The sequence below is a fragment of the Urocitellus parryii genome, chromosome 11 (genome assembly GCF_045843805.1).
Source record: "Urocitellus parryii isolate mUroPar1 chromosome 11, mUroPar1.hap1, whole genome shotgun sequence".
NCBI lineage: Eukaryota > Metazoa > Chordata > Mammalia > Rodentia > Sciuridae > Urocitellus > Urocitellus parryii.
In genome coordinates this window covers 115,256,456-115,266,687 of record NC_135541.1, presented here as the reverse complement: position 1 = coordinate 115,266,687, position 10,232 = coordinate 115,256,456, and positions in this window count along the sequence as shown.

The following is a 10,232-nucleotide window of genomic DNA, read 5'->3' as shown; positions in this document are numbered from 1 at the left end:
GGAGACCCAGCCCGCTTCTACCCACCTAGCCGTGGCTACCCCTGAGAAGCCGTAATCGGGAGCTCAGAGCTCCCCCAGAGCTGCTTCCCACGCCGTGGCCAACAACGACGGCAGAAACCTGGGAACCTGCTCAGCAGGTCAGAACAGGTGCGTCTCCGGGGGCTGGGCCTGGCACGGAGACTCAGCAGCCACCGCCCCCACCGCCTGGGCTAGCTAATGGGCGCCAGGGAGGGAGGATAGGAGGGAAGAACCTGGGTGGGGGCGGTGGGGTCCCATCCTCAGCTCCGGGCTTTACCTGTGAGTGCACAGAAGGGGCTGCGAAGGGAGGGACTAGGGTGGAGGTGCGGACCTAGCCAGGATGAACAGGGGCAAGGCCCTTGTGGGTGGCATCTCACACCCCAGGCAGGCTTGCTGACTGCTGGGAGCAGTTCCCCAAAGTGACAGTTCCCAAAATTGACAGTTCCCCAACTCCTGGAGGGGCTCAGCTTTGAAGCTATAGAATCAGAGAAGAAAAATATCACAACAGAAAAGGATCCTGGCTTGCAGGTCCATAAATTTATTTCCTTCTTCAGATGAGAAAACATCCTTCAGATGAGGTCCAGAGAAGGGAAGGGACTTGGCAGAGGACACACAACTTAGTGTCATGTTTTGCTGAGACACCTCTATCTAATTTGCCCACTTTGAGAGCTGGGTGTGGTGGCACCACGCCTGTAATTCTAGTGACTTGGGAGACTGAGGCACGAGGATTCAAAGTTTGAGGCCAGCCTGGGAAACTTGGTGAGACCAAGTTTTAAGACCCTGTCTTAAAATTTGAAAAGGATTGGAGATTTAGCTCAGTGATAAAGTGACCGTGGGATCAATTCTTGAGAGAGAAAGAGAGAGAGATCCCAGAGAAATAATTTAAGTGGTCCCCTCTGACCTCATCCCTATATGGGAGGTGCCAAGGCACTGACCAAAGAATTAGCCCTATGGATTCCTGGCTTTCCTCTCAGGGCCTTTTCTCAGCTTTAACACCTTGTGATTAGGCTAGGATTTCCAAAAGTATATCAGCACAACTTGAGAGAAAGTTGTAAAATACCCTCTCTATGACCATTTTCATTTATTTATTTATTTAGGTGGTACTGAGGACTGAACCCAGAGGCATTCTACCAACTGAACTATCTCCCCCCAGGCCTTTTTATTTTTATTTTGATACAAGATCTTGCTAAATTGTCCAAGTTGGCCTTGAATTTTCAATCCTCCTGCATCAGCCTCCGAGTAATTGGGATTACAGACATGCACCACCATGCCTGGCCATTTTTCCTATTTTACCCCATGGTCATGGGGAAAGACACATGTCTGGACTTGGAAAGGACGATCTTGATTTCAAGCACTCTGTCCCTGTCCTCTGATAAGTATACTCATACTTGTCTGACCATGTGTTTTATATTCTGGATGTAAAAAAGTGACCACCATGTGAAACAAAACCTTATTAACCTACCTAGGATAGCCAGAGGAAAGGAGCACATTCTGAACCCTCTGAAAACTTAGTGAAGGAGAGAAGCAAGATTCTGGCAGATTGGGGGGAAAAATACACACACACACACACACACACACACACATACAGTTTTTAACAGGTAAATAAAGAGCTAGGCATGGAAGAAGAAAAAATGTGGGTTTGGGGCTGGGGATGTGGCTCAAGTGGTAGCGCGCTCGCCTGGCATGCGTGCGGCCCGGGTTCGATCCTCAGCACCACATACAAACAAAGATGTTGTGTCTGCCGAAAAAACTAAAAAATAAATATTCTCTCTCTCTCTCTCTCTCTCTCTAAAAAAAAAAAAAAAATAAAGATGTTATCTTTAAAAAAATGTGGGTTAGGGAGGGGGGATAGTAGGGGATAGGAAAGGTAGCAGAATACAACAATTACTTATAGGGCACTATGTAAAATTGTGGATGTGTAACCGACGTGATTCTGCAATCTGCATTTGGGGTAAAAATTGGGAGTTCATAACCCACTTCAATCTAATGTATGAAATATGATATGTCAAGAGCTTTCTAATGTTGTGAACAACCAATAAAAAAAAAGAACTATCTGTAATCACTGGTATTCACCTTGTTATTTTTTTTTCACTGTTTCAATAATCTACTTCTGGACTTACCAAGTAAATGATATAATCCGTAAGTGCAAAAAAAAAAAAAATGTGGGTTAAAATCTTACAGAAGGGTCTTTCTGCCTGGAGAGGGGCAGGAAGGAGGAACCATGAAGCAGTAAGGAAAAGGAGTCATTTCATGTAGAATATTTACCGCCACTACCCCACCAACTCTACCTGTCAAAAAAAAGTTTTATTTATTTATTTTTTTTTTAGAAGGGAGGGAGGATGAACCCAGAGCCTTGCACCTGGGAGCAGTCAACTACTGAGCTACACCCCTAGCCCCTTACTTGTCAAATCTTATTTCTCTCTCAAAACTGACCTTAAATGCCACATCTCCCGTGAAGTCTTCTCAGTTCCTCCCACCCAAAATTAATCTTTCTCTCTTCTATTCTTTCTCATCCTCTGTTAGTCTCTTTATTATAGCTTATGTGCTCATAATTTGTGCACATCTTATCTCCTGAACTAAATTGTAAGCTTTAGCTCAAGAAACATTGATTGAAGCCTGCTGTGTGCCAGGGATTTAGTAAATATGTTAAATGAGGGGACAGGATGAGAGTTGTAGTTTGTGAACTCCTTGAAAGTCAAGCCTGTTTTATAATCTTGTCTCAGTCATCCATACCAGGACAATTCATAGCAGCTAATGGAAACTGAATGCATCTTTGTTGAAGGCATGCATTTCTGAATAAATAAATGTCAGTATAGAGAAGGTAGTGAGGTTGAGTCAGGAAGTAGAGATCCCAACTCACCATAGTTACCATGTTGAACCTGGGATGTGACCTGGACTTTAATCCTGCCTCTGGACTATGATCCCATCTCTGGCTCTGGATCCCAGTTCTCAGCAATGACCATGGCAGTGATCTCTTTTTCAAGGGCTATTTCTTGCAGGTCAGAAACAGATTCAAGGGCCAGGCTCGATGCCAAAACTCCCCAGTTTCTTTCCACCTCCACCCTGGCAAACCCCTTCCCCTCTTCAGGACTCTGGTCCCCACCTGTGCCAGGGGAACAGCCCCACCCTGATGCTGCTTTGAGATCCAGTGTGGCAGGGGTGGAGTAGAGCCAGGGGGAATGGGAGGGGGAGCATCCTGTATTATAATTATAATTATCACACCTTGGATCCTATCACATGCTTTCAGAGGAGTTCCTTTACTTCCCACGGATTCACCCCTCCAGGTATAGGAAACCATAGTAGAAACTGAGGTATGGGGTGAGAAAGCAGTTAGATCACAAGCTGGGTATTCAGTGTCCTTCACCCTTTCCATTCACAATATATTCCTTCTTCCAAAATGCTACCTGTCAGGATGTCTCAGCCCCTGATTGGGACCCTTAATCACTCACCCCCAACTCTTGCCTTATGGAGCACTGAAGGGGAGCAGAACTTTCCAGAAGTTGTATTAAGGTAATGGTCATGTTCTAGTAAACACAGGAGGAAACCTTGAATTGGGGAAAGGATGCTACCAGGCCTGAGGGGGAGCACCAGAGTCAGAGAGCTCCCAGGACTTTGATTGAGGTGGGGATCTCTAAGACTCTTTGTTCCCTCATTCCCTCAATTTTGCATATCTCACAAGGGCCATGCTTCTGGAGAATATGCCTCATACTTAGGCCTTCTTACCCTCTTCCGGGATGAAGACTGGGGAAGGCACATTCCAAAGCAAACACTAGAAGAAAATATAAGTTGGAGAAGATTTTCAAAACCAGTGCCTGGCTAGGTATGGTAGCACAGGCCTATAAATCCCACCAACTTGGAATGCTAAACAGGAGGATCATAAATTCAAGGCCAGCCTGGGTAATTTAGTGAGACCTTCTCTCAAAATAAAAAATAGAAAGGACTGGGGATATAGCTCAGTGTATTCCTGGGTTTAGACCCCATTACAAAAAAAGCAATGTCTGGTATTCTGGGTCCAATTCTTTCTTCTATAATGAATCCCCATTTCCCTCATGCCTCACTACCTACTCTCCTCCTACCCACATACTGAGCCCTAAGAATGGGAACAATTCAAGCCACAGTGGCATCTTTAGCATGTGTATTTGTGTGCATGGCATCCACTGCGTGCATACTTCCACATGTACCTTCCACTTTGTGTCAGGTTCAAGGGAGGTGACAGCACACATAACACAAGGGACCTGCTCTAAGTCAGGAGAAAACTGAGACATAAACAACCATAACACACTGTATCTATCTCTCCATCTTAGCTCTATGTGTTCGTGATGCACATACATGGGGCTGTCTCTGTATACATTATAACTGTGGATATTCATTATCTGCATGTGTCCAAGCATCCGCTTAAACCAATCTCTGTCCCCATGACAGGCTGCACATCTAAGCCAAACCGGTTGGAGTGGGTTGTGCTGACATTTTTGTTTATGTCAATGGGACTTGAGGTGAGTCAGGGAGGGATGAGGTTGGGTGGAGTGCTGTGGGGGAGAAGAAGAGTGAGAGTGAGGGTCAAACTGGATGAGTGGGGGAGGGAGGGAATGGGTCCAGGTGAGAAGGGGTGGGGTGGGGTGGCAGGATTAGGGGTAGGAGTAGATGAGAGAGCTCCTTAATGAGCAGTTGGTCTGCAGTGAGATCTCAGGTTAGAAAAGGGTCAGAGACTTGGGGAAGACCCTTGGGCTTTGGGAGAAAAGAGAGTGAATAATAAGTCAGAATGTGAGTAAGTAGAAGTTTGGGTATGGACAAAATGTTTACAATCCACTTAGGCAGCTTTGTCTCTCAGTGCCATCTGCTCATTCTTTTGGTTTCTACATGGTTTGTACAGAAAGGTGTTGGAGAGCTGAATGACATGGTAAAAGATTGTTGGTAATAGAACTTGACCCCATCGCCAGGACTGAAACCACTGCACGTAGTAGCTTCAAATTTACTTTTTTTTTTTTTTGGTGGTGCTAGGGATTGAACCCAGGGCCTTGTGCATGCAAGGCAAGCACTCTACCAACTGAGCTACATCCTCAACCCTTCAAATTTACTTCTTCAGCTCTTCCCAAGGATGTTCCTCATCCATGGACGTGTGGGGAGAGACCCCCATACAGAACACAGGGCCTCTAGCCCCTATTCCTTCATTGAAAAATACCACTGCTTCCCTCCAACTGGAGCTTCACTGTGTCCAATATTAGGATGGTAGCATATTGTTTTCCAGGATATTCCACTAAATGTTGCCATGTGCTGTGTTCCCTCTGTCTGTCAATCCTGCAAGACTTCCGGTTCTTTAATACCCAGTCCCATCTTTAATGATAATCACATTTCCTGGTTGCCTAACAACATCCTTCTGGGCTCAGGGGCCTGGGTTTGCTGGTTCCTTGAGGGCTCTAATGCAGGGGTGAACACCCAGGGGAAGAGGAAATTGAACACAAGGCACATTTGGGTCCTGTTTCTTGACAGACCCAGTTTGTGCAAAGCTCCTCCTCTTGCTCTCACCCAACTTCAATAAACACACTACTGCAAAATCAGGGAGCAAACATGGGTTAAGAGACAAACGTCTATATTATTTGACCCTGTGTCTCTGAATGGGCTGGTAGTTTCATTTGTTTGGTTGGTTTTAGTACTGATGATTGAACCCAGGGCACTTTATCATTGAACTACATGCCAGCCCTTTTTATTTTTTTCATTTTGAAACAGGGTCTCACTAAGTTGCCAAGGCTAGCCCCAAACTTGTGATCCTTCTGCTTCAGACTCCCAAGTTGCTGATTACAGGTATGTGCCGCTGTGCCCACTTCTGGCGCTTGTAGGAGGCTCTTAGAATAGGTCCTGGCTGGTAAAGGGTGACAGTAGAAGCCTTCATGGAAACCAAAGTCTTCCAAGTGATGACAATGGAAGATGACAGCAGAAGATGCAGCAGCAGAGAAGGGACAAGAATAAGGGTTAGGGGGGTCCTGAGAATTTGGTAAGAGAATGGATTCCAGTAAGGGTCCCACATTCTTCCCCTGTCCCCAACCCAACCATGCAAAGAGGCTGCTCTAGGGAGCCTACCTATGAGACAGTATAGAAGCAGCCCTCCAAGATCAACCTGGCCTACTGAGTCTACATCACCAGGGACATCTTCAGGTGAAGTCCAGAGGACTTCACACACTCCAGTGTTCAAACGTCCATCTTGGATGCTAAGGATGTGGTTCCTTTCTGAACTAAAGATGGCCACTTCCTGGCAACTCCTGTCACCACAAAACTCAGTTTCCACTAGTGGGCACGGTGGTGCAGACCTGTAATCCCAGAGGCTCAGGAAACTGAAGAAGGAGGATCACAAGTTCAAAGTTAATCTCAGCAACTTAGCAAAGCCCTAAGCAACTTAGTGAGACCCTGTCCCAAAATAAAAAATAGAAAATAAGCATGAGATGTGGCTCAGTGGTAAAAGCACTCTTGGGTTTAATGCCCAGTTTAAAAACAAAACAAAAAGAAAGAAAAACAAAAGAAATCTCAGCTTCCTTGGGGGAACACATCAGAGACCCTACAATCAAACATCACCCTTGGACCAGGCACCAGGAAAATATGACAGCTGCAAAGCAGAATATGGGGCTGTGGGTCAAGAAAGAGACAATGACCTGGGTCCCATGGTACATGCTGGTCATTCATAAAACTCAGGAGGCTGAGGCAGGAGGATTACAAGTTTGAGGCTAGCCTAGGCAACTTATAGAGACCCTGTCTCAAAATAAAAAAAAATAAAAAGGTCTGGGAATCCTTGCTAGTCTGTTTCCCTCCTTGGGTTCAGGACTCCACCCACTAAGGTGTTCTATGGTGAAATCCTAGTCTCTGTAAAATTCCCACCTATTGAGGTCCCACTCACTCAAATCTTCATCAGTAATCAAAGCCTATGACAATGCCCAGGGGCCCTCAAGGTGGTGATACAATTCTAGTATGCAGACAGAAGGAAGTCTGGCCATTTCTGGAAAGTTCCAAAACTTCTCTAGGAAAGTCAGATGGCTGGCTCAGCTCAGCAAAGAAAAAAAGTGCAGCATCCCAGAGAGAGAAACACATAAATTCAAACAGTGAGAGACAGAAGGAAATTTAGAAAGATACATTGAAAAATAAAAGAAAAAAAAAGCTGGATATGGTGGCACATGCCTGTAATCCCAGCACCTCAGGAGGTTAAAGCAGGAAGAGGCTAGTCTGGGCAATTTAGCAAGACCCTGTCTCAAAATAAAAAGGACTGGGGATGTAGCTCAATGGTAGAATGCCCCTGGCTTCAATTCCCAGAACCAAAACAACTAATTAAAATAAAAAGATGAATCACAAACACACTTGGTGTTATTGAAGAGGAGATATGTAAAGATATCTAAAGTGGCTGAGACAAAATCTGAAACAGAGTAAGACCTGAAGAGAAATTTCTGAATGCCTACTTCCCACAGGTGGGATCACTTAGGTACTTCCCTCTTGTGCCCTTAGTTCCCACCACTCAACAATGATCCCCTAAAGCACAAGAAGTAAAATCAAGAATCAATAAATGGGATGGATTCAAGCTAAAGAGCTTCTTTTCAGCAAAGGAAACAATCAATAATGTGAAGAAAGAACTTACAGAATGGGAGAAAATCTTGACCACATGTACCTCAGATGAAGACTAATCTCCAGGTTATATAAAGAATTCAAAAAACGGAACACCAAAAATACAAATAACCCAATCAATAAATAGGCTAAGAAACTGAACAGACACTTCACAGAAGAAGAAATAGAGTGGATCAACAAACATGAAATAATGTTCATCTCTAGGAATTAGAGAAATGCAAACCAAACCTACTCTAAGATTTCATCTCACTCTAATCAGAAAGGCAGTTACCAAGAATGCAAGCAATAAGTGTTGATGAGGATGTGGAAGAAAAAGATGCACTCATACATTGCTGGTGGGACTGCAAATTGTATGGAGAAAGCAGTATGGAGATACCTCAGAAAAACTTGGAATGGAACCACCATTTGACCCAGCTATCCTACTCCTCAGTTTATACTAAAGGACTTAAAGTCAGCATACTATGGTGATGCAGCCACATTAATGTTTACAGCAGTTCGATTTCTCATAGCTAAACTATTGAAGCAAACTAGATGCCCTTCAACAGATGAATGAATAAAGAAAAAGTGGGGGCTGGGGATGTGGCTCAAGTGGTAGCGTGCTCGCCTGGCATGCATGCGGCCTGGGTTCGATCCTCAGCACCACATACAAACAAAGATGTTGTATCCGCCAAAAACTGAAAAATAAATATTTTAAAAAAAAGAGAGAGACACAAATACCTTTTAAAAAAGTAAAGAAAGAAAGAAAAAGTGGTATATATCACAATGGACTATTACTCAGTCTTAAAGAAGAATGAAATTATGGCATTTGCAGGTAAATGAATGGAACTGAAAATATCATGCTAAGTGTTTGTTGGTTGTTTTTCCTCTCCCTCTCCCCTCTTCCCTACCTCCTGTTTTCTTTCCTGTCTCCTCCAAAATATGAGCTTGGTTCAGTCTAAGCAGAGGAAGTAGAAGTTCTGGAAAGTTTCTCTCCCCGAGTCTGGAGTTGGCAAAGCAATGAACAGACTACCTATCACACCAGGTGGAACTGGAGGAGGTAGAGAACTGGACAAGGTATGGTCAAGGAGGGTGTGGTTCAGGCTCCATGTCCAACCAAGTGAAATGCCAATGCTAAGGCTCAAAGTTGGAGCCAGAAACACAAAGCTGGAAGAGAGAAGCTGGAAAGGCCCCTGGGGTGGGGAGTTCCCATTTTTCTCTAGAAGAGGCAGAAAATAACATTCTGGCAGAACAAAACAGGCACAAGCAAGAGCATAAAATGGACATGTAGGCCAATAAAGTTTTGGCAAAGTGACCCCACCTCCCAGTTCCTAGCCTAATTTTAGAAGTGTGTCAATTCTGATTCTACCTGTTGGGAGGTAAGACAGAAGCCTTAGAGAGAAGGCTGGCTTTCAGATTTCAGCAAAGGACATTAGAAATTAATTTTATGTGGCTTAGTTGTTGGGTTTTTTTTTTGGTTTTGTGGTTTTGTCTTGTTTTTTATTTTATTTTATTTTATTTTTTTTGGCTATGCTAGGGATCAAATCCCTAGGGCCTCATGCATGCTATGCAAGTGCTCTACCTCTGAGCTCTATTGTCAGTCTTTTTTTTTTTTTTTTTTAATTTGAGACAGGGTCTCACTAGGTTGCCCAGGCTGGCCTCAAACTTATTTTGCAATCTTCCTGCCTGAGTAGCTGGGATTACAGGGTTACACCATAATGCCAGGTGTGTGTGTGTATGTGTGTGTGTGTGTGTGTGTGTACATGTATGTGTGTATGCGTGTATATATATATATACATATACATATGTGTGTGTGTGTGTGTGTGTGTCCTGGGTATTTAACCCAGGAATGCTTTACCACTGAGCTATATCCTCAGCACCACTTTCTATTTTGAGGCAGGTTCTCACCAAGTTGCTTAGAGCCTCACTAAGTTGCCAAGGCCAGCCTTGAACTTGTGATCCTCCTGCCTCAGCCTCCCTAGGATTACAGATATGTACCACCTTGCCCAGCCTTGTTGCTTTTTAAAGAGATTTTTAGCATGATCTTGGAAAACTGAGAATCTTGCCTGACAGGCATAGGGAAAGCTATAGTTGGCTGGGCAGCAACTCTTGAGATTGCTGAATCTTAGCTTTCTGATCAGGTGAGAAACCCATCCTGATAATCTTCTAGTCTGTGCCTTCCTACCCATACCCTCTCTATGCTGTTTTCTCTGAGGACCAAGAGTTGGAATCAGGAGGGAAAAAGCCCTGCTATACTGTCAGCCCCCTGAATTATATGTCCACCCCCACTGAAGCCTTGGTGTATATATATCTCTCTCTCTCTAGTTTGTTTTTGTAGTACTAGGGATTGAACCCAGGGATCCTTTACCACTGAGCTACATCCTCAGTTCTTTTAATTTTTATTTTGAGACAGGATCTCACTAAGTTGCCCAGGCTGGCCTAGAACTTGAGATCCTCCTGCCTCAGCTTCCCGAGTTGCTGATATGACAGATGTGTGCCACCTTGTCCTAGTGCCTTGCCACTCTCTATGACCTCAGTTTCTCTGGCATAGTGGGAAGCAAGTTGATGGGTAGAAACCAAAGGCAAAAGTAGAAGCCGTCATTTCCACTTACAGCTCAACCCTGGGGCAGAAACAGATC